The sequence below is a fragment of the Phocoena sinus genome, chromosome 13 (assembly GCF_008692025.1).
Source record: "Phocoena sinus isolate mPhoSin1 chromosome 13, mPhoSin1.pri, whole genome shotgun sequence".
NCBI classification, from domain to species: domain Eukaryota; kingdom Metazoa; phylum Chordata; class Mammalia; order Artiodactyla; family Phocoenidae; genus Phocoena; species Phocoena sinus.
This window is the reverse complement of record NC_045775.1, coordinates 21,668,293-21,693,675: the sequence shown is the minus strand read 5'-3', so window position 1 is coordinate 21,693,675 and position 25,383 is coordinate 21,668,293. Positions and strand designations below refer to the sequence as shown.

The window sequence follows — 25,383 nt, the reverse complement described above, 5'->3', positions numbered from 1 at the left end:
TGCATCAGCTTGTTCAGACTATAGCTCACATCTCCTCTCTCCTGCACAACCCCAGCAACAAAGGACAAAAGTGTTTGGACTTGTCCAATCTTTGAATGGAAGACAACACCAGAAATGAGTGCTCTGCCGTCTGTGAAGTCATATAAGCTGGAAAGTAGGATGTTTAGGAGATTCTAAGGAGTGAGGCTGAAATCCATTCTGAACATATGCAGAAGACTCCTTTAATAGAAGTCTTGCAGGAGAGCAGGCCAATTTCAGGCTGAGCTGGGACAGGAACAGACTGGGGAGACGGGAGAGGGGAGGGACTCAGCCTGGAGCAGTGCCAGAAAGCTTAACTGATGCCTGGCTCTTCCCCAGGCCTTCAAGCCCCCTGGATCCTGGGAAGTCCCAGGGCCACTGAGGCAGGTCATCAGGTTCCAGGTTAAACTCAATTACCAGGCCCACTGTGGGGGGGCTCAGGATGGACAAAGAGAGCAGCCATCAACCAAAGGTGTTAACATGGGAATCCAGGGTACTGGGTTGATTTAGAGGGTATATTAGAAGCTATAGCTACACACAAATCCACGTACATATTCTTTTTTAAAAAAAAATCATTTTATTGAGGTATGATTGACATACAAAAAGCTGAAGATATGTAATGTACACGATCTGATGAGTTTGGAATATACACATATTCTTTATTAACGTGTAGTTCCACCGATGCACAGTCCAAGAGGTATCCGGCTTCCCTGGGTCACTTGCAGCTGACACATGCAGCCTCACTGAGCTTCAGCTGATGAAGAATCAGTGTTAGCTCCTGCTCTTCCTGGGACCTTGTTTAAGAACCACCTTCTTTGGCTTTTAACCCAAGGGCTGCCAGCAGCACGTGATGTCCTGCACTTTCTAGGCTTTTCCTGGACTCTGGACACCTCATGCTGAAAGTCTCTCTCTAAGGATGATGCTGATTTGACAGATACTCTGGCTGTTTATCTGGCACGTGTGGTTTTCCTGAAGGCGATATCTCCCTTGACTGACTTCTAGAACTACCCACATTCTCACAGCCTCTCGGGACTTGAGCGCTCAGCCATGTTCTCCTGCTGACACTCAGGTCCTGAGTGATTAAAATTCTTCGACCCACCTTTCTGATTCAGGGCTCTGCTTTTACAATGTCATTAGTTGTCTTGAATCTCCATCATCTCAAAGGGGCAGGAGGCATTCTTTCTTTTTTTCAGCCTGCTGTACGCAGGAGGTTATCCAGCTGCCTGCCAGTTAAATGCTGGGCCCCACCAGGTACGCAGGAGGCACAGCCCCACCCACTAGTAGGTGCACTCCTGGGAGAGCCCTCAGGTCCACATGAAAACAGTAGGATAGGGCTTAATTGTATCCATGGGCTCCCCCATTCGGCCACTGAGCCCCTGGTGCACCTAGGAAGTCACCCTGACACATCATCCCTCCCCCTTCCTCAGAAGGATAGTGAGTAAGCAAGGCCTGTGAATTGGGCAACCCCATGTCGAGGGGCAGGGAACACACATGAGCTCACAGGGAGGACAGGGAGATGGTCCTGTGAGCAAGAGGGTCTGGCATAGTCCCAGTGGGGAAGCAGGAGACAGGAGAGGAATCAGGAAAAAGGCCCAGGGGAGGAGGCTCGGGCAACAGAAGGGGGTCCAAAGCAGTGTCATCAAACGGTTTTCTATTTTTTGCCTAATAAAGTTTCATGAGTCAACTCAAATGTTTGCTCCCACTTCCTGCCCTTAAGGAAGAAGATGGTAGAGGATAGCTCGTCCAAGGATTTGGAATTTGGAAATGGTCAATTTCCAATTATGGGAAAAATTCATGTAAAATGAGCACTCATACCCCGTCTTCATTCCACCGCTGGCATGGACAACACATTCCAAAGGAGAGTTGAGTAACAAAGCATAAAGGGAAATTAGATATGAGATCATTTCGTCAACATCCTCATTTTACAGATGAGAAAACTGAGGCCCAGAGAGGTGCTCAAAATCACCATCAATAATCGCAGAACCGGTGAGACTAGAACTCTGGCTCCTAACTCCCAGTCCACGGGTTTTCTTCCCTCCTACCTGGGGCTAGATTTCCATTCCAGCTGCCATGACTATTCAGGGATAAAGGTTTGCCTTGGAGCGCCCTCCTCTGGCTCTGCGCAGCCACTGGAGTAGCTACGATGATGTAGGCCTGGGTTCTTGGACTTGACCGTGCAACAGAACCACCTGCAGGTGGTCAAAACAGGCATTGCTGAGCCCACCCTAGAAGTTTCTGATTCAGTAGGCCTGGGGTGGGCCCAATAATTTGCATGTCTAACAAGTTCCCAGGTGAGGCTGATCTGCTGATTCAAAGACTCATTATTGAGAACCTCTGGTGTAGGCAGACATCTTACGGCTCTTGCAGCAAGAATACCTGGGTTCAAGTTCCAGGTTTGCCACACATGTACTATAACATTGAACATGAGGTTGCTTAATCTCTTGGCATCTCAGTCTCTTCATCTTATGATGGTAACTGTAATAACCACCCATCAGGTAAATGTGTAAAATAAATAAAGCACATGTAAAACTATCTGAGGAGTACCGTACTGATGCCGTGTGACTACATAGACTCACAGATATACGACCCTTGTCTGGAGACATAGCGCTGTGGGCCAGGAAATGTCCATGGTAACTGAAGCATTCTCTTAACACTACTCAGTAATACCACAAATCCAGCAGAAATGGTGTTCATTCTTACACAAATATTGCCCGAGGAATTATTAGGGCCCAGCACTGGTTTACAAAGGTGAATGACACAGTCTCTGCCCTGGAGGAGCAACTAGGAGGAATTTAAACATGCAAATCCTAATAATTACCCTACTGGGTGGTGAGCCAGGGAAGGAGCCCTATGCCTTGGAGCACAAAGCAACCAACCCTGAGGATCAAGTAAGGCTTTGAAGAGGCAGATGACTTTTAAGTAGGCTCTTGAAGGATGAATAGGAGTTCTCTAAGAAAAGAAGTGGCAGTGGGCACTCCAGACAGAGGAAACAGAATATGCAAAGTAGCCACAGAGGCATGAACATGTATAACATGTCCAGGGCAATAGTGCAGTTTTATGTAGCTACAGCTCAGTGGGTCTGGGAAGAATAGCAGAAGAGGGGGTTGGCAAGGAAGGCCAAGGCAAGATTCTGCAGAATCCAGGATGCCAGGCTGAGAAGTCTGGACCTGATCATGAGTCTGATGAGAAGCCATTAGAAGACACCCACCTCCTCCTTGGTGGAGTCCTTGGAAAAAAATCCCTAATGAATCCCCAAGATGAGGATTTATGAGCCCAGGGCCTTCACCACCCTCCTGAGCATCCCCAGTGCCTGCAAGCCTCACCTGCCAGGAAGCCAAGCCCAGAAACGCCTCCTGAATTGGGCGGGGGGCCCTTGGGAACCTGGAAGGTGTGAGGAGTAATGGGGCAGCCTCCTACCTCTTACCTTCATCAGATAGGCTGAACTTTCCCGAAGGTTTCCTCATTCCCTCTCCCCATGGGTGTGGAGCCAGCGAGAGAACAAAAGCGTGTTATCTCAACCTAAGAAGTTTTGGCAGTGGAGGAGGGAGGTGTAGGCGCCCTTGGAGGTGGAAGAATGAGCGCTGATGCAATCCCGGGAAAAGGTCTGTGGAGACCAACACCTGGGGAGGTGGCCCCTTACCTCACTGATCTGGCTGAGGTATGGAGAGTTCCGGAGCTGGAAGGGGCCTGAGAGGTTGGCTCTCCCAGGTGCCTCCTTTGAAGATGAAATAACAAACACTCAGTGGTCAGGCGAACTGACTGTGATTACTGTCAGTCCCTCTCTCCCCATATCTGACTCCAAGTGCCAGCCTCTGGGAACCTGGTGCTTTCTGTGTCCACTGACCTCCCACCCGCCTCCTGAGTCTCTCCCACACCCCACACCCCATCCCCCCACTCCCCAACCCCCATTCCCCACCCCCCAGCCAAGCCCCTGACCCTCTGTCAGACTCACGCTTTTGTTTCCAAATAGGTAGATACGAAAATGTGTAGAAAGTGGTCTCTCCTGTTTTTGAAAACTGCAATGGTGAGAAAAGAGGACAAATTGCTATGCTATACTGTGTGGGTTTGGGTTTTTAATCCCAGTTCCTCTATCTTTTGTGGAGGTGGAAGCAAATTGCTCTCGTGGGAATAATCCCTTTTGTTTTTAGGAAAATATTTTAATAGGACTTCACATTACGCAGGGATAAAACTTAAACCTGTTCTGGAAAAGAGACAATGCAATTCAGAACACTGTGAAACTACAGGCTCTGTGTCGTTATTATAAAAGGTGGTTTTCTTTTGGAATGAGTGGCATCTCTTCAGGGGTTATGGGGAGTTTTGTTAATGCTGCAGCCTGGCCTTGGCTGTGCTTTAGGGAGTTGAGGGTGGGGCCTGTGTCCACAGTGGGAGAGCGCAGGATTGAGCGGGCGACTGGCAGGGAGGGCAGCCCAGTCTGTGGAGAATTCCCAGAAGTTCTCGTAAACACTGGAGGAGGGAACCCAGGAAGAACGGGGCTGCCACTGGAGCTGTTTCTCTTCCGTTGTGGGGTGGGAGCTGTTCCACTCTCTGGCAGGGCTATGGAAAAAACCTACTGAGCTCCTTCTAAAATGACTACAAAACTGGTCCCTCTATCCCTGGTCCTCCTGCCACTGCCAGCTGAGAACACAGCCTGTTCTTTGATGAGGTCTAGCGTCTGGTGGGATGTGGACAAAACCAATAGAACCTCTCAGTTCCTAAATATTGTATTTTATTTTGAAAAATACCTTTTTCATAAATACTTTACTTTGAAAAGGTAAAAACCTTTATTTTGAAAAAAGTTGTTCTAGGACACTGGATCGTCCTGGGATTAAGGATGCATGTCCTACCAGGCGTAGGGAACTGGGTTTGAGTCAGTAACCAAGGGAAAGAAAAAATGGACCTTAGGGGGTAAAGGACTTCTGTCTTATATTAGTGTAAAAATTACACTAATCTATTATTTAGATAACAATATATTATAAACATATTTCTATGTACTTATGTTTTGTAACATAAGTATATTATAAAATACCTAAAAACAATAATTTATAACAGGAAAAATCTATGTTAATATAAATGTAATATACGACTTTATAGAAAATATAAATAATACATGTGTAAAAACCATAAACATCACCAATTACCCTATCACCAAAAATTAATTGATGTTAACGTTTTGGGATACTGTCTTCAGATCTTCTTCTATGCATATAAACAAATAAATAAGCAAACAAATAACTAGATATATTGACCATCCATTCACACTTACTGTATAATCCCAATGGAAAGAGAACACGCTTCTTTTCCAACAGTTCTAGCAATTGTCCCAGAGCCAACTCTCATTGGCGCAGCTTGGATCATGTACCTATCCCTAAATCTAGAACACACAAAAGCCAATAACCTAAGATATAGGTTAAAACTAAATATATACTTTTATGAGTCATTATACTTAATGAAATAAATGAAACCATGCATGTTCAAGTTTTTTGCAAATGTAAGTAATTATTAAAATCATTAATTATATACGTTATTAATATCATCACTGCCCTTTCTCCATTGTCCTTTTTCCTCTCCTCTTCTCGCTTTATTTATTTTTCTGCTTTTTCCTCTTCCCACCAAGTCTCCATCATGTCTGGGTTAACTCGGCTGTGGTGGACTAGTAAGGAGACCAAGTGCTATTTATAGCAGTGTTGCCTCAGGCGGTGTGGTGTGTGGTGATATGGGAACACACCATTAAGGGATACTTCTATCTCTCATTGCAGCCAAAGTGGCTTCTGAGAACTTTGTCCATGGTGAGGAAGAATGTGGAGAACGCACTCCTCTCTCCCAGCAGAGACAAGCTCTACCTTTTACACCACCTGCTCAACCATTTAGGCATAGCTTTGGTAGAATAAGAGTTTGTTACTCAGGGAATATCTGGGATGATGCATTCTTGTCAGTAGACCTACAGAAGGACATTTCAGCTGGAAAAAGACCAGAAAAAAACAATCAACCCAAATCCTGGAGAAGACATCAATGTGAGAATTGGCATTTTAGTTTGGCAAACTGGGTTGGCACAGGTCAGAGACTGTAAGGACAGAGTATCATAAAGTCCTTTATGGAATCTTGGATATGTGAAATAAGTAGTTTGGGAATAATTAAATTCCTACTTTAAAAAGTGGGTGGTTGAAAACACATGTACATTGGAATTGAATAATTAAATGAATGGAAGATGGTGGGAGCCAGATTTCTTATTGTTGGAGTAGATGTTTATAGACAAATAAGAGAAGGCTAGAATGATCCATGTGGTAATGAATTAGAATTGAAGACATAAGTGGGAAATCATGCTTAACTTAATATTGATACAGATGGTTACATATGGAAATATTTATAGATATACGTACATACATGGGTTAGTATACACATCTATTTCCTTGCTATGTCAGCTGAGAGGATGTAGAAGCAATGACATCCCAGTAGCAATGAGCACACCTAGCACCCAGATCTTGGTTTCTAATACCATTCTCCAATAAAAGGACTAGGTCACCTCGGAGAAATCGTTGATTCTAGAACTGGGGCGGGAAATATACAGGATGGTCCAGGAGCATCTTATAATGCCAAAAAGTAAGGAAGTACTCAAAACTCCACAATGATGGGGGGAGGTGGTGCGGTAGAGAACACAAAGGAACACGGGAGCCAACTGAAAGAGCTCCTAATGGCTAAAGTTGTAACAATTTGAACAAGAAAATAAGATATTATCATATTATAACCCAAAGTATAAAATGAATATTCATGAGTACATACTAATATGAATAATTGAATAATTAGATAAATGAGGGCTAATAGATAAATCTCCCATGTAGAAGAATTCCAAATAACATGTGTAGATACTCTCTGCCTTCAAGGAGGTGGTGCATAACTCCTCCATCCTTAAGCTGTAGATTGCCCAGAGTGACTTCCTTCCAAAGAGAACAGTATGGAAAGGAGTGGGGGGAGTGACTTTACAGAGCAGAAGCCTGTCAAATACTACCTTAGCCAGGTCATCGGGTCACCATCAACAGTAACAAGTCATGTCGATATACGTACTCTTGATATGATGTGATGAGAACAATGCTTCACCTCTGTGGTCTTCCTCCCCCAAAAATCCATACTCCAAGTCAGAGCACGAGAAAAACATCAGACAAATCCCAGCTGAAGGTCAGTCTACAAAATACCTGGCCAGTACTCCCCCACACTATTAAAGTCATCAAAAACAAGAAAATTTTGAGAAACTATCACAGTCAAGAGGAGCCTAAAGAAGCATGACAACTAGATAACGTAGTATCTTGGATGTGATCCTGAAACAGAAAAAGGAAATGAAAAAAAACTGAGGAAAACTGAATAAAGATTGGACTTAACTAATAATGGTGTACCAATATTGGTCCATTAATCGTGACAAATGTGCCATACTAATGTAAGATGTTAATAATAGAAAGAGGGCTTCCCTGGTGGCGCAGTGGTTGAGAGTCCGCCTGCCAATGCAGGGGACACAGGTTCGTGCCCCGGTCCGGGAGGATCCCATGTGCCGCGGAGCATCTGGGCCCGTGGGCCATGGTCGCTGAGCCTGTGCGTCTGGAGCCTGTGCTCCGCAAGGGGAGAGGCCACAACAGTGAGAGGCCCGCGTACCGCAAAAAAAAAAAATGGTTAGCAGTATCTCACCCAGGGTCTCAGAATGCTTTTAAGATGCAGCCATTGCATACCTGACCTTCCTACCTCCAGTCTTACCCCATCCAATCCATTCTCCACACCGCAGCCAGAGTGATTTCTCCAGAGCGCACATTGGACCATGCTTAAAACACCACAGTGATTCCATTAGGTGTTAAAAGGCCTTTGCTGCTCTAGTTCCGTGCTTGTCTCCAGCCGCCCTTCTCACCACTCCTGCTCTCTCTGTCTTTCTGCCAGTCATGCTGCACTGGTTTGCAGATCCTCAGTATGAACCGTTCTCCTGCCTTGGGCTTTTGCATATGCTATTTCCTCTACCTGGACACTGCTCATCTTTCCTCTTCCCCTCCTCCTCTTTCTTTTTCTTCTTCTTCAAGATAACACCTTCTAGGGCTTCCCTGGTGGCGCAGTGGTTGAGAGTCTGCCTGCCGATGCAGGGGACATGGGTTCGTGCCCGGGTCCAGGAAGATCCCACATGCCGCAGAGCGGCTGGGCCCGTGAGCCATGGCCGCTGAGCCTGCGCATCCGAAGCCTGTGCTCCACGATGGGAGAGGCCACAACAGTGAGAGGCCCGCGTACCGCAAAAAAAAAAAAAAAAAAAAAAAGATAACACCTTCTAATCACTTAGGACTCAGTTCAGGCATGACCTCCTCCAGGGAGCCTTTCCTGGCTCCAGGAGATGGGGTGCTCCCTTAGCCCCTGATATTCCCTCACAGAGAATATATCAGCCTGCTGGCCACGGGCCTTTTCTTTCTCTACTCTAGACTGCAAGTTGAGTTCTGGAAGGGCCAGAATTGTGGAGTTTTTTTGCTACTGTACCCTCAATCCCTAGCACATGCCTGATATACAGAGAGACTCAGTAACTATTTATTAAATAAATGAACAGTGGGCAGAGGTAGGGATTATATCACCTTTATGTTACTGGGGAAGAACAGAAGCCTAAAGATAGTCAAGAAACGATACAGAATCGGATGGAGGTAAACTCCTTAAAATCTGGCCTCTTAGCCAGGGATCTGGTCCCAAGGTCTCATGGACCCAAAATGAGCTGTCTAAGACAAACAAAGCTGACCATGTCCCTCACATGTAAAAAACAGATGATCTTTAGGAGTTTTATAAGCAAAGCAGTGCAAACGGGAGCTTCTTGGAGTTCTTTGTCTAGGAGTGTCAGTGGGTTGGGTGGCCAAAACCATGTAGGATGGTGAGAGATAAGTGTGTCCCTGACATCAGCCCTTCCCTCCTAGGCTTCTTCCCAAAAAGTCCACACTGAGTGTGTGCCCAGGTGACCCTGGAAAGGGGTATGTACTCCCCAACCTTCTCCACTATGCCTAGCAGAGTGAAAGCCGGCTTTCTGGAGCAGAAAGCTCCATCCTGGGACAGGGGAGGATGTTGGGGGGGAAGGGGACAGTGCAGAAGGGCAGGGGCATAACAGATGAGGCTAAATTAATTTTGGAAACCATTAAATCTTTGAAAAGAGAGCGTGTTTTCAGCAGGGACAGTGAATCACTGTGATTTGCAGAAACAGGCACAAAGCAATTAGCCATCTGGATGCTGTGGCTTCCAGCCCCCCAGCGGAAACTTCAAGTGAGCGGAAGGCTGGTCATTACCCAGCCCCGGCCCAACTCTCCAGTCCCCACAGATAAGTCTGTGCCTCCAGCCGGCTGGGAGCCCAGAGGCCTAGGACAAAGGGCAAATTGGCAAGAGTCACAGAAGAATGGGCAGGAAATGCAACACCAGCCACAGGGAGCCAGTACTACTTCCTTCTTCCTGTGAGCGCCTCTCAAAATCCAGCGTGACTGAGTGAGCAGTTCATTCACTTGGCAAGCATTTGTTAATCACCTACTATCTCCCAGACTGTGTGCTAGCACATAAATTATGTCATTTAATCCTCATGACATGCATATGAGGAGCTCCACCTGTGGCACAATTTCAAGGGGACTCATCACATGGTATTCCATGTAAATAGCACCCCCTGGAGTTATAAAGCAGAGTAGCCTTGCTGGGAGAGATTATTATCTTTTTAAATTAAATTTATTTAAACTAAAAAAAACCCCACAGTTCACCCATTATAAAATAATTTGTTATCTTTTTTAGTGAATGAGGAAATAAAAGTTAAAAGAGAGGGCGTGAACTTGCTCAAGGTAAGTGGCAGGATTGAGAATGGAACTCAGAATTCCGTGCCCTTTCCTAGATGATCTATATTTGCCAATTACTGCTCTATCTGGCTCATCAAGTTTTGAGAACCAAATAATACACATAATAATGGATGTGAAAGGATTTATAAACCGTAAGGTGCCACACACAGCTGAGCTATTTTTATAAAGTAGTTACCCTGCTTCCTTTGGAACCCTGTAATCCTCAGGCATTGCTCCTCCATTCATTCCTAGAAACTGCTGGAGAATACTGGACAAGCCCTTCCAGAAAAGGGTCAGCCAGCCTCTCCAGGAGGAGAACGTACCACTGACCAGAAAGAGTGCTTTGCTCGAGCAAGCCTGACTGGTCTGGACTGTGCTGTGATTTGCAGACTGCGATGGTTTTGGCCCTTTTGCGCCATCAGTTTGCACCACCAGTTTGCACCACGTGTGGCAGAAAGGCCAAATGGAGCAAGATGCTGCCAGAGGGAGCCTGCTTCCAGCGAAGGGGAGAGAAGCCAGGAAGGGAGACACCACCTAGACTGACCAGAGGTGCCCAGGTCCTCTCGCCTGCCTGAGTGGTGGTGAGACCATTGACCAATCACTTCCGGCTCCTTGCATGGGTAAATAATTGCCTCTCCAGAGCCTCTGCTGAGAGCTGGTTCGCCCAGCTTAGGACTCTGCTGAGGCCTACGAAACCCCAGACCTGGGCAGCCAGAGGGTTTTCATTTGTTGTCTGCATCTGCAGTCCATCCAGCTGCTGCTGGGAGTACCAGCTCTCTCACCAGGAAAAAGTTGAGGGGAATGCAGAGAGCATGGACCGGGAAGCAGATTACCTGGGTGAGAAGCCCAGCTCTGCCTCTCCCTGGTCAGGACCTTAGGCAAGGTTATTGACCTCTCCCCTTGCTTTCTTCATGTATAAAGTGGGGTTAATGTCTCTGGCCTCACAAGGTGATGGTGAAGCCTGAAAGAGATCACAGGGGCCCTTGGGGAATAGGCAGGTAATAGAAGGAGTGAAGAGAACTTCAACAATAAGGTTTCCTGACTTACCATGGCTGCCACACAGAACACAGGCTCAGGGTTGCCAGATCTTTTCATTTGTCAAGAAAAATCAGAAGTCTGGATTTTTACATGAACTTTTCCAATTGTCAACAGCCTGTGAGGACAGAACAGAGCTTGACTGCTGGTGGCCAGAGCATGAACTCAGGTGATGACCACATGCCTGCTGGTCTCTGGGCTCACTCTGTGCTCAAAGTATTAGTGTCCTTCCTTGTCTCCCTGCTTTACTCCTTTCTGGTTGGCTCCCTAAGGCTCTGCCCTTCCCAGGTGGTGTCGGTTACCACATTGTAAACTGAGCTGGGGTCGGCTCAGCCCTGGCGTGGCTTGAACCCAAGGCCCTGGAGCTGAGGGAGGGCAGGTCCTCTGGAGCTCTGAGGACAGGTGTTCTCAACAGAAGCAAGCTGGGTACAGGATGGCCACCTGGGAGCCCCACCGAGCCTCTTCCCCAAGAGGGAGAGAGAAGGTTGAGGAACAGGGATCTCCAGCTACAAAATGAATGAATGAATGAACAAATGGACAAGCCACTGCTGCCTCAGGCAGAACTTTGCCTGGCAGCTGGGGATCAGGATTAAAGATTCTGTTCCTCTCCATCACGTTGACGGAACTCCTAGAAGGCCTCTTGCAAAGGTTGGCGGGGCCTTGGGCTGGGAGTCCTTGCGGAACAAACAGGCTCGGGGCCAAGTGAAGCAAGATGCTTTCCAGCTCCCCATCTCCATCTCCTGCCTGATTAGAATTCGCGGCAGCCTTCTCTCCCCAGTGCCTTCCAGAGAGCCGAGCTGGGGCTGCCGGAAGCTGGAGGGCAGGGCACGGGAGAGGGAGGGGTATAGGGGTGGGCTCTTGCATCAAAGTCCTTCCCAGAAAGGGGCAGCTCCTTCCTAGCACTGGGCCTGCTGGTCTCCCCCACCCGCCCTTTCCCGGACATCCCCACGTCTCTCTTTGCAGCCTTTCCCAGGCGGGGCCCAGGCTGGTCGAGGCCTCAGGAGTCCTCTGTGAAGCCACAACAGGAAGTACTTGGCCCTGAGACACACCCTCTCGTTCCCTCTTAGCAGTTCCCAGGAAAGGGTGAGGGAGAAGTCCCCACAGAGCCAGTCTTTCTCGGGGCACTTCCCAGGAAATCCTCCAGGTGGGGAATCTTCCACTGTGGTGTCCCCTCCCTAGTTCCTTCAGCTTCCCCTAAGCTCCTCCCCTGAGGTTGTGCCCTGGCCGGGCTCCTCCAGTCTGCAGCTGCCTGACCTGACCTCAGCGTCCACCAAATGGACACTGGAAGCTCAGCCAGCCAGACATCAGATAAACCTAAACTGAGGGGCATTTTACAAAGCCACAGAAGGATAAAGAAGGGCTGAGGAACTGTTCCAAACTGGAAGAGACAAAGACAACCTAATGCAATGCATGATCCTGGGTTGCATCTTGGATCAGGAAAAAAAATTGCCGCTTTAAAAGGACATAACTGGCAAAATTTAAATATAGACCATATAATAGGTGGTAATATTATACCCATGTTAAATTTCCTAAATTTGATCATTGAAATGTAGTTATGAAAAAGAATGTCCTTGGTCTGTTTTCTCTGAAGTATTTAGGGATAAAGGGGCATGTCTGCAACTTAACTCTCAAATGGTCCAGAAGTAATAATATGCACATTAATATTCCTCAAAGAGTTAAGCATACAATTAGCATGAGACCCAGCAATTCCATTCCTAGGTATATACCCAAGAGAAATGAAAACTTATGTCCACACACTTGTACACAAATGTTCATAGCAGCATTATTCATAATAGCCAAAATGTAGAAAAAACCCAAATGTCCATCAACTGATGAGTGAATAAATAAAATGTAGCATATATCTATATACTGGAATGTTACTTGGCTATAAAAAGGAATGCAGTATGAAAGGATAAATCTTGAAAACATTATGCTGAGTGAAAGAGCGAGTCACAAAAATGACATATATAATTCCATGTCCAAAATGTGTTGAACAGAATAGGCAAATCTATAGAAACAGAGAGCAGATTCATGGTTTCTTAGGGCTGGGGGGAGTGGGGTTTATGGGGGAGATATCTAAAGGATATAGGATTTCTTTTTTGAGGTGACAAAAGTGTTCTAAAATTGACTGTGGTGATAGTTGCACATATCTGTGGATACACTAAAAACCATTGAACTGTACACATTAAATGGGTGAATTGTATGAGATGTAATACTTCAATAAGGCTGTTATAAAAAATAATAATACATATATATGAAGAGAGAGAAAGAAAGTGAGTGATAAAGCAAATGTGGCAAAACATTAATGACTGCTAAATCTTGGAGAAGGATATTCAGAAGTTCATTATACTATTCTGAGTTTGAAATTATTTCAAAATAGAAGGTCGATTTTTTAAAAGGAGAAATTTTCCTTTTACCTATCTTCCATCTAAAGGGTGGTTGCAGAGAGGCTATAGTACAGGCTCTTGACTCTGACAAGGTGGGCTCCAAGTTCAACCCCACAATTTACCAATTGTGTCACCTTGAGTGAGTTACTTGATCTCTCTGGACCTCAGTTTCCTCATCTGTAAAATGGTAATAATGCCAACATTACTTACCAAAGAGAACTGTTGTGAGCATTAGAGACAGTACATATGAAGTCCTTAATTTTTTTATGTGGTAAGTGCTCAAAAATTATTAGCATTATTACTCATTCCAAAACAATTTAAAAATAATTTAAATTTAGTTTGCCTTTGGTATTACAAAAGTAATACCTGCTCATTATAGAAGTTTTGGAAAATGCAGATATACAAACAAAGAAATAAAAATCACCTGTAAAGCCCAAATTCTGTGAAAATCATTGTTAACATTTTGGGATATAACTGGATTGTGATAACTTTACAGTGTACACAATACGATATTTAGCAAATTGTACATATTATTTTGCAACATGCTTTGTTCACTGTACATAACAGACATATGCCGAGTATTTAGCAAGTACTGGGTTTAATGTTGAGGAGTCTGAAACGAATAAAACAGATATCAGCCCTTAGGAGCAAAATCTAGAAGTAAGACAGACTCGTCAGCCAATAATTAGAGGACAATTTGATGAGAGTCACTCACATTGAAAAAGAAGAAAGAAAAGGGCCTGCCTGACTCGGTCTACAGATAGAAGGGCTTTTCAGAGGTTCTCAGTGGATATGAAATAGGAGGGCAGGGGGCAGGGCACAACCTTTAAAAGAATGACATAGCCACAGGACACAACATAAATGGTTAGAACCAACTAGGTCCAAGATGGCAGACAAGACTTCCACTGGAGAAACCGAGTTATTTGTAGTGAGGTGGATGGACCTAGAGTCTGTCATACAGAGTGAAGTAAGTCAGAAAGAGAAAAACAAATACTGTATGCTAACACATGTATATGGAATCTAAGGAAAAAAAAAAAAAAAGGTCATGAAGAACCAAGGGTTAAGACGGGAATAAAGACACAGACCTACTAGAGCATGGACTTGAGGATATGGGGAGGGGGAAAGGTAAGCTGTGACAAAGTGAGAGAGTGGCATGGACATATATACACTACCAAACGTAAAATAGATAGCTAGTGGGAAGCAGCCGCATAGCACAGGGAGATCAGCTAGGTGGTTTGTGACCACCTAGAGCAGTGGGATAGGGAGGGTGGGAGCGGGGGAGACGCAAGAGGGAAGAGATATGGGAACATATGTATATGCATAACTGATTCACTTTGTTATAAAGGCAGAAACTAACACACCATTGTAAAGCAATTATACTCCAATAAAGATGTTAAAAAATTAATTAAGTAAATAATAAAATAAAATGTAAAAAAAAAAGACTTCCACTAGACCTTGAGCCTCAGTACACGCTCACTGTAACGCATCAGCATGCTAAATGACACACCCACAGGCGCCATGACAGTTCCAAGGCCAACCATAAAAGGTCAACAAGTGGGTGGTGGCCCAAATCCTGGAAATCCCGCCCCTTCCCTAAAATAGCTAGAATACTACTCCCACTCATTAGCCTATGAAATTACCCACCCCTATAAAAACTGACAACTCCATACCCTGGTACCATTCTCGCCTTCTGAGATGGCCCACACTCTGTCTGTGGAGTGTGTTTCCCTCTAAATAAATCCACTTCTTACCTATCACTTTGTCTCTCACTGAATTCCTTCTGTGATAAGACATCAAGAATCTGAGTTTCATTAAGTCCTGAGACCAGGTGTGTGATCTCAGTTAGAAGACTGTGAGTTCAAGTCCCAATCTAAGTTGCACGGTTTCAGATAGACATTTCAGACAGAGAAATGGGGAAGTGCTGTCTGGACAGGGGAAAGAGTAAGTGCAGACCAGCTGGGGCAGGTTCGTGGAGTGTTTCGTAATGGATCACAGTAGGAGCAGTGTGGCTGGAACCAGATCATAAGGGGCCTTGAATGCCATGCCCATGTTTCTGGACTATAGCACTGCCCTCAAGGGTTAGAATAATCCCTCAGTCTTCTAACTCTCCCTCTTATAACACAGCGTTTAGAGTCCTTAGTTAGGAAGCAGATTGGCTGAGTTCATATCCTGGCTGTGTAGCTTACCAGCTGTGTGACCTTGGGCAAGGTATTTAACCTCTCTGAACTTTGATTTCTCATGAAGACAATGGGAAAAATAACAGACCCAAGTTCACTGGATTGTTGTGAGGATTAAATGAATTTACAATACATGTAACAAGCTTACAGTAATGTCTGGCACAGAGTAAGCACTAAGTATTTGTTATTACTTTTCACCTATCATCACCTCAACCCTCTCTTCTAGCAGCTGACTCTCCAGTAATTTAACTCCAATAATATAGAGCAAGGTGGGATGCCCAGGGCTCCAGGGATCACAGAAGCAGGCTGTTTGCCAGAGCTGGAGCCAAAAGCCCCTTCCAGCCAAGCCCTGGGAGTGGGAAGAGGTCAAATAAAGGAGCCTCCTTACTTCCAGGAGCCCTCACTAACATCTGATTCCCCTCTATGGGGGAAGTTGTCCCCCGAGGCTGGGACTGGGCCCACACAGCTGTCTCCTCCCTTGAAGGGAAAGCTATGATGGGAACACTTTTCTCTAGGGAGGAAATGGGCAGGGAATGACATTTGTGTCCCCACCAGTATGCAAATCATCTTGTGAGACAAATGATTTTGCAGGAAAACACATCCTGTTCCCTCCACAACATTTCCCTTGACGTCTGGGGGGAACCTGTTGGGATGATCAGGGTCAGAGCAACTGCTCAGGGAGCTCCTGACTACCAGCCCGTATCCCCCAGGAGCCAGAGGGCTCGTGAAGACGAGAACCTATAGGCTGGGCACCCCAGGGCTTGGCTCATGTCCCCTCTCCAGCCAGGTTCCTCCAGCCCACAGGGAAGAGAGAGGAGGTCTGGTGGAGCAGTGTCTGAGGAGCCAGTAATCCTGGCTTCTAGGGCTGACTCAGCCCCTAATCCACTATGGACAAGTCATTTCTCTCTCTAGGTCTTAGTTTCCTGATCTATAAAATAAGTTGGTTAAATCAGATCAAGTGTTTGCTTGAACATAGACCCTTAAATCATAAATGGGTCCAGGAAGTTGGTGCTGCCCTCAATTGTATGCAAACTTCTTTGCATGTGTGTATTTTTCTGGGGAAGCGTTCAAAGCTGTCATCAGTTCACCGTGGCAGGGGCAGGGGTGGTTCCTGTTAGTCAGACAAAAGGTTGGGTGACTTCTGTGGTCCCTTGAGCTGACTACTGGATAGATGGAACTTCTTGAGGACAAGGATGTGTCTTATAACAACAGCATAACCTGCTATCTGACAGACAGGAGCTGCTCAATAAATATTTCGAATGAATGAATGACACTCATCAAATGCTGGGTAATGATGACAGCAAAGGATGGAGGTGCTCATCAGTGCAGACTCTCAGCTGTGAGAGTTGAGGTGGCCAGCGGTGACAAGGCTGGGGAGGGGACAAGCTGGTGGGAAGTGAAGGAAAGCTATCTGAAGACCCATCCTGGAATCTGCACAGTTCTTGGGCTACCTGGCTTGGGTTTCTCGTCTCCACCAGACACGCACACCTCTAGCTCCTCTTGGTTTCTTACAGAAGACTCAGCCAAGCCAGGCTCAGCCCAGCGTTCTGCAAGTAAATCGGTTTGGTTGCCACAATTAAAATTCTCAAGTTTCTCCAACCAGAAAATCCATCGAACCTAAAGATAGGCTCGCTGCTGGTCTCTTGAGGGTCACTGGAGCAGGAGTGAAAGTAAAGCAGGGGGCAATCTGTCTCCTCAACCAGGATACCTCCAGCCCTGCCACCTCAGCACCCTCCCTCATGGCCCCACTTGGACTCTTGGCTGAACTCCTTCACCCTGCAGCATCGTTGTGTTTCCTCCCTCCACTCCTTTGCCTAGAAATATACACTGGTTTCTACACCGGCCTCTCCCGGCCTTAATTAAAATGCCTTCACAAGTTTTTTATGACCTGGAAAAATGCTTGTGATTTGGTGTTATGTGGAAAAAAAAAAGAGAGAGAGAGAGAGATACAAAATTGTATATCTACAATAAAGTCTCAACCCCCAAAAATAAACTATATAGAAATATGGATGCTATATACATTATAATATTATAGTATCAGTATATTATATATTTATGTATATGTTTGTTTAATATTATAATATTCAATGCTCTGTCTTAAGACAATATTATTTTCCCCCTATTTCCCCATTCAGGAAGCATGCTCAAGTGAGAGGCATTCTGGGAACTCAACAGCAAAGGAGGCATAGGGGCTGGGGTGTCTGCATGGCAGCGGAGATCATGAACAGGATAACTGCATGGTCCGGGACACAGAGGTCCTGGACAGGCACACTCTGGACCTGGCTAAAGGAAGCTCATCCCACCATCATGCTCTAGGGAGGGCCGGCCCGGGAAGAAAGGTTCCAGCTGGTTGGGCCCTTCCAGGGAAGACCTCAGCCCATAGGAAGTAGGGAGGTGGGGTGTGTGCAGGACCCAGCAGGATCAAGTTCTCTTGTAGAGGGGGTGACAGGGGCTGGGGTCAGGCCTGGGGCTCCCACATCTAGTGCAGGTCATTGTCAAACTGTCCCAGCCTTTGTCATGGCAACTCCCTGGCCTTGGGAGGAGTCCTGAGCTGGTGGTTTGTCTTCCTCTTCCTTTCTCCCTCTGCCCTTGCTGAGAGCATTGGGAGGAGTTGCCTTTGCAGCGATCCATTTGTAGATTACTATTAAAGTAATCATAGACTATGGTAGTGTAGTGTTGTCTCCATTCAACCAACATCTATTATTATACCGAGTGCCTACTATATACCCAGAACTTCCACGGGTTCTGGGTATATAGCAGTGAGCAGAACAAATCCTTATCCTATATCGTAATAGAAATATATTGGACAAATTTTTTCAGCCTTGGATAACACCTACATAAACCCACAATGACAATGCTGGCTCAAAAGCTTTCACTATAGAGACTTACCATTTTGTCTGCCTAGAACAGCACCTCCCTTTTTTGGGGGAACAGCTCTTTCACCACTCCAACATGTAATTATGGAAAGAGCTGCCAATCAAGTGTGTTGCTCCCCTGTTCACAGGGCTGAATGTATAACCCACGTGGGGCCAATTGTAAAACCCTAGGGGCGCCTTGGCCACAGTGCATTGGTCTAGGGATAGTCACATGACCCAAGATGAACCAATCAGAATGCTTCCATAGCTTTTTCTTTTTAAATTTTAAAAATTAAGTTTAAATACATAAATTATACATAAATGTGTTATCACTGACAAAATTCAAACCTGACAGTCTCCTACGATCTCCACCCCTAATCTTAGTCTCTCACCAGAACTTTTTCTATGCATTTGGATACAATTAGAAATATATGTTATAAACGTACACACAGGTATATCTATCATTACTTCAAGGTTTTGTTTTTGGTTATGCTTAAGTTACACCATATTATGTGTCATTCTGCAAATTACTTTTTTCATTTACCAGATATCTTAGGGGTTTATGTCAGTACATATTTCATTCTTTTTAACAGTTTCCATATTTTCAGAGTATAAAATGTACCATGGTTTAAAGATGGACACTTAAGTTATTCCTAATTTTGTGCTACAAACAACATTCCAAATAACCCTTGCTGATATTTCCTTACGCACATGTTTGAGAGTTACTGGTCAGGATTTTGAGAAGTGGCATCATCAGAGCAATAGTATCCACATTTAAAATCAGAATAGAGGGAATTCCGTGGCCATCCAGTGGTTAGGACTCTGCACTTTCATTGCCGAGGGAACAAGTTCAATCCCGGGTCGGGGAACTAAGATCCCGCAAGCCACACAGCGTGGCCAAAAAATAAATTAAAAAAATATAAAATCAGGGCTTCCCTGGTGGCGCAGTGGTTGAGAATCTGCCTGCCAATGCAGGGGACACGAGTTCGAGCCCTGGTCTGGGAGGATCCCACATGCCGCAGAGCAACTGGGCCCGTGAGCCACAACTACTGAGCCTGCGTGTCTGGAGCCTGTGCTCCGCAACAAGAGAGGCCGCGACAGTGAGAGGCCCACGCACCGCGATGAAGAGTGGCCCCCACTTGCCACAACTAGAGATAGCCCTCACACAGAAACGAAGACCCAACACAGCAAAAATAAATTAATTAATTAATAAACTCCTACCCCCAACATCTTCTAAAAAAAAATATATATATATATATACATATATATATATATATATATATACAAAATCAGAATAGACAGTGCCAACTGTCCCTCGAAAATGGCTGGGACAATTTACAACCCCCCAGCAGTGTATCAGAGCATTAGTGTCTCCATTTTCCCATTCCTTCACTGATAGCTGAGAGTATCAGAGTTTAACATTTTTGAAATCTGACAACTGAAAAATGGTATGCTGCTGTTTGCCAAGATGTCTGAGGGGTTTATGTCAGTAGTGGAGCTGGTGGGAGGAGCTCTCTGTGCTCCGGCATAGCCCTGAGAGCTGCAGTGGAACCAACACCCAAGAGGGGAGGGAGGGGGCGAGTCCCGAGGGTGTCCATGGACCCAGTTGTTCCCTCTCTGCTGTCTCCACAGTCAGCTCATGTGAGCCAGCACCTCCCAAACTAACCACAGCTGTGTTTCTGTTACTTTCAGCCAAAAGATTGAACTCCTAATTAAAAGGTACAAATGACCATTGTGTCTGTGATCCATGTCACTGAGTTCACAGCGCTTACACTGATTCTCTAGCCTCTCTCATTGTTCCTTTTTTCTTTTCTTTTCTTTTCTTTTCTTCTCTTCTCTTTTCTTTTCTTTTCCTTTCCTTTCCGCTCTCCTTGCTCTCCTCATTCACACATCTCTCGCCCTAGGCAACATATTTGTGTGTCCAGATCACCCCGGAAGGCCCTTTTCAGGAAGGGTAGGGCAGAGCAGCAAATAAAGCCCCTGGGAACAGTGGACGGAAAGAGCATTTGCCTGACTCCCGACTGGAGTCTTCGCAGAGTGAACACAGACATTCTTAGAACCCAATTTCTCTGCTTTGGCCTTGTCAGAGATGGCCAAAGTCAATGTTAATGGAAGGGTCAATATCTCTGTTTTAAGGGAGAAAAAAAAAAAAAGAAAGAAAAGGAAGAGAAAGAGCAAGAATGAAAGACACAGTAAAATAATCAGCCCTCCCTCTTTGTTTTAATTATCATACCCCCCAACACAGAGTGAAAACTCATTTTGTTAAAAATCTACAAAGCAGTTGCAATCGATACAGACACAACATAAACACAGGCTGTCAATGTTCTTTTGATGATAGTATGTGTTTATTGTTTTATTTTATTAACAAAAGAGTGAGGACAAGGTGCTAAATTACATCCAATTCAAAATAAAGGGGACCCGCTCAACCTTTCCTCCTGTAAACACACTGTGCTTGGTCTCCCGCTGGCTGACCTAACGCTGAGAGCAAGTCACTGTCAAGTGTGTTTCTGGTTGACATGACCTACAGTGCTGGAGAGTTCTGAGTACAGTTCTTTTCAGATACGAGGTCATTTCACCCTGGAATAATTCTGAGAAGTAGAAATGGGAGAGGGACAACAACCCCATGTCAGAAAGTAGGGGCCTCCCAGTAACAGACTGTGTTCTTCAAGACCAAACAGTGACAGTGGAATGACACAAAAGCCTTCCCTCCCAAGACTGGATGTCTGTGAGAAAACTGCTGGAGAAAGGCTGGCTGGGCTGGGAGCTCATGGTGGGAGATGAAGGGAGGGAAGTGCACCCCCAGGATGGCTGCAGGGCCAAAGGGGGACTTAGGAGAAGGGTCATGTACACTGAGGATTGATTCACAGAGTGAGAGGCTGTGAGAGGGGTGATGGCCTCTCATCATGGCCCCATAAATCTTTAGCAAAATACCCCCTGCCCCATACACACATGCCCTACCCCACCCCATGTTTGGAGGGAAAAGTTTTTTTCTAGAAACTGGTAAAGGGGCTGAATTTTACATTCCATTTGCTGGGGTCAAGATATTCAGCTCACTAGCAAGAGAAGACAATCTGTGAGGCATCTGTGTGTGCTTATTTGTTCTTTCCTGTGGTATCCCCAGTACCTAGAATGGTGACTGGCATGTAGTGGATGCTCAGAAAATACTTGTGGAATAAATATACACAACTCTTCATGTGTGCAGTTTCGGCCACACACATCGCTGTGTCTTCCTCCTTCAAAGCCTGTTCAGCATTCACCAAGACTCTGCTGTGATTGACCCAGATCCTCACTCAGCATTCAGCACCCTGCCCTGCCGCTCCAGGGAGGTCCTCACCAAGATCTCTGCCCCCCACCCGTGTCTAGGAAGGATGGAGATAAGATGCATCCTGAGGAAGCTCTTCAAGCTCCGCCAGTGAGAGCGACTGGCCTCTTTTTTGTCTATGGCCAGGGTGGGGTGGCAGACTTGTCCACCTGGTTCTCAAAGCAAGGCCTCAGGTCTGCCCCCTACTGTGAGAATGAAGGAACTTCGCCCAGAGCTTCAACTCCCAGGCTCCTTGGAGCTGCAGCACATTTTATCACTTTGCTCTGTGTAAGGGTGAAGCCACCACTCTCACATGTGTTAGGACTGGTCACCCTGAGCAAAGACCTAACCTCTCTCAGCCCCAGGTGGCTCATCCATAAAGGAGGAGGCAGCTCCTTCCCTGCTCGCCTGACTGCGACTTGGTGAGGGCCAAACGAGCTCAGACACTCGAAAGTGCCTTGAACTGTATGAAGCCCTGGCCAGGTGTGGCGCTGCCATTTTCTAACATAGGCCTCTGAACAAACACACACTCCACAACCCTATGTGCAGAGCTTACACCTCCCTTTTCCTGCAGTCCTCAGCCTGGGCACCACAGTGCCAGCTGCTGGCTGGCCAAGGGCTGCAGGCTCCTGAGCCACCTACCAGGCCTGGATGCAACACCCTGGTAGATGCTGCTGGCTGGAGCAGGAGAGCCCTGGTGCCCTTACTTGTTAGGCCTCACGATCAGGGGCAGAGGGCTATCCATCCAGGTGGGGAGCCACAGGCATGTGGAAGGCCACAGTAGCTTGGGTTAGACGCCAGCTAACCAGAAGCTGGAAGGCCATCAGGGACAGGGCATGTCTCCCCATGTGCCCCTGAGCCCCACATGCTGAGGGCTGCAGAGGCTAGGTCTTAACATGGCCTCAGACAAAGGAAAATCCCACAGGCCCTGGTATGCAGGGGGCAGTGAGGTACCCCATGTGTGTCTGTCCTGTATTTAGCAAATAAAAATACAGGACAGACACCCAGTTGGACTTGAACTGCAGATAAGCATCAAATACTTTATAAAAATATAAGTATATCCCATGGAATGTTTGGGATATACTTATACTAAAAAGTATTTGTTGTTGACCTGAAATGCAAATTTAACTGGACATCCTATACTTTATCTGGAAACCCTACCCCCTCCAGCACGCCCCAAGACTAAAAGGGCTCAAGGAACCCAGAGCCTGAAGCCACAGATCACCGGAGGTTCTGGGAACTCTCCCAAGAGGCCACTTCCTGGCAGCCTGCCAAGGCTATGTTCTCAGTTGGTGACCCGTGCAGCCCTGCATTGGGTGGAAGAAGGAGAGGGACCATGACAGAGGGAGAACTAGGGGTCCCCTCAGGTCATTTCACCCTTGAGCCTCTGTGAGGTGAGATTAACCTGTCTCCTTCACAGGGCCTTGTCCACATGGAAGGCAGTCACGGCGGGCAGGTGCTTTAACTTATGACGTGCCCTCCTCCCGTGAGGGTATTGTCACGGGGCCACACCTGCCTTTGCTCACCTCTTAAGTGTTGGTGTCCCCAGTGCCCCTCCCTCTTCCCCCAGCCGTCTCACTCACTGTCTGGCTCCAGTCACCATCTCCAGAGAAATCCAGCCCCCTTTACAGGAATAAACATATACAATGTTCTCAGGGTTGACACCGTCCCAGGAGCCACTGCACACAGGCATTCCATCCACTCTCACCTGCACAATGGACACAGCCTCCCGGCGTGCCCGGCTCCGGTTCCCTGCTTAAAACTCCTCAATGGGTTCACACTGGTCTTGGGATAAAGTCAAATCACTCCTCATCTGTCTTCTGCCCTCAGGCAGGCATATTTCTCGTCATGTCACAAACTGGCCAGCACTGTCCCTCTTCCCCAGCCCACTGTCCAACCAAAAGCCTTGCAGTTCCCCTGACAGCCGTGCCCTTTCCCGGCAAGCCTCTGTCCGTCCTGGCCCTCAATACCCTTCATGAATCTCTTTAACAGTTTCTTCGCTTCTTTGACCTTCCGCGTCCTTCCCTGTCGAATGGTGATATTTGCTGCTCTGCCAGGCTTCTTAGGGTCTCAGAGAGAATCAAATGAGAAAAGAGATGTAAAACTATTTCCTAAGCTGTAAAGTTTTGTGAGAGGTGAAGAACAGAATGACAGGCAATCCAGGAGAGCCTTACAAGTCTCCTTATAAGCTGACCTCAAATGCCCACAAGAAGCACAGGGGACAATCAAGTGAAGGGACCAAGGAAATTATGGCATTTGAGCAGGGAGGTGTGGGTGGGTGGGTAGCACCGGGGTGAGAGCCTCTAGTGGAGCAGCCATAACCTCCGCATGGGGTCCGGGGCTGCACGGGAACCCCTGGGGAGGCAGGGTGGTGATGAGGTGTGCAGGAGAGGGGGGTTTGGCCCCTTCCTTCCAGCTCAGCAGGGTGAGTCATCCAGGAGTACGGGCCCAAATCTCACCTTCCCCCGCTGGAAGCTGAGCTGAAATGGTCCAGAGGATGTGCCCAGAGCATGGAGACTGCAGTACAGAGAATGAGTCACAGAGCTGAGTCAGAGCCCACTCAGCCCTTTTCAGGGCTCTGACGAAGGCTGTGCCAGCAGAGTGGCATTCTTCCAGCCTTGCCCCTTCATACACACACACACACACACACACACACACACACACACACACACACACTCCAGATCAGTGGACTCACAACATGTTTCCCCTGACTGCTAGCCTCAGTTGTATCCCAGGGTCAGTGAAATCCTGCTGGGTCTCCAATGTAGCTCATAGCAGGGAGAATGAGGGAGCAGGTCCAAGACAGCCCCTCAACACTGGGATGAGTTGGGAAGTCACTGCTCAAACACCCAGCACCAGGACCCCAAGTCCTGGTGGGAACACTGAGCCTAAAGGTATGTGTCTACACAGATTCAGAAAACATTCTGTTTTCTTCTTCTTCAAGTTAATATGGAGGCTTTGATACACGTAAGCATAACCTGAGCTCATGATCACAAAACAGGTTCTAGTCTGATCTCTCCATTTTCAGCATGAATACTGAATTCTGGCTTTGAATCTATAACAGAAAGAGCCACTTGCTTGTATCAGAGAATATACAATATCAGAACCGGGATGACTTAGAAGTCATCAACTTCTAGTCTAACTGCTTCATTTATAGAGGTAGAAACTCAAATCCAGAGAGGAGAAAGGAAGCAGAGTCTTTTGATAATTTCCAATGATTTTGCAGTTCTTAAAGATATATAACATTTACTACAAAAATAAACCATATTACAGAAAGAATAAAAAAGAAAAACCACATTAATCCCAACACTCTAACATAACCATCGATATCATTTTGCTACTATTTCTTTACGGTTTCTTTTTGTACAATTGTAATCCTACATGCATATAATTTTGTTTTTTGTTTTTGGCCATGCCACATGGCATGCAGGATCTTAGTTTCCCGACCAGAGATTGAACCCATGCACCCTGCAGCAGAAGTGTGGAGTCTTAAGCACTGGACCACCAGGAAAATCCCATGCATATAATTTTGTACATTACTTTTTTCATTCTACTGTAACTTCTCAGCATTTCCACCATGTTATGAGAGTCTTTATAACCATCATTTTTAATGACTATATAGTATTCCAGCATGGAGAAGGTCATAATTTTTTTCATGACTTATTTAACCATTCCCTTATTGAAAGACATTTAAGTCATGCCCAAATTTTGCCTATCATAATGTTAAATATTACTTTTTCATTTATTTCCTTGGATTAGACTCCCATAAGTGGAATTGCTCTAAGGTAAAAAGTGTGAACATTT

General features: G+C 46.1%; 1 long non-coding RNA gene across 1 annotated transcript; it reads right to left on the bottom strand.

Annotated features, from left to right (window-relative positions):
- Positions 1-617: 617 nt before the first annotated feature.
- Positions 618-5,366, bottom strand: LOC116764401. The gene is made up of 3 exons (XR_004352870.1): positions 5,282-5,366; positions 3,971-4,034; positions 618-3,733 (listed from the first exon to the last, which is right to left on the bottom strand). It is a non-coding gene; the product is annotated as an uncharacterized LOC116764401 (long non-coding RNA).
- Between the last annotated feature and the right edge of the window lie 20,017 nt (positions 5,367-25,383).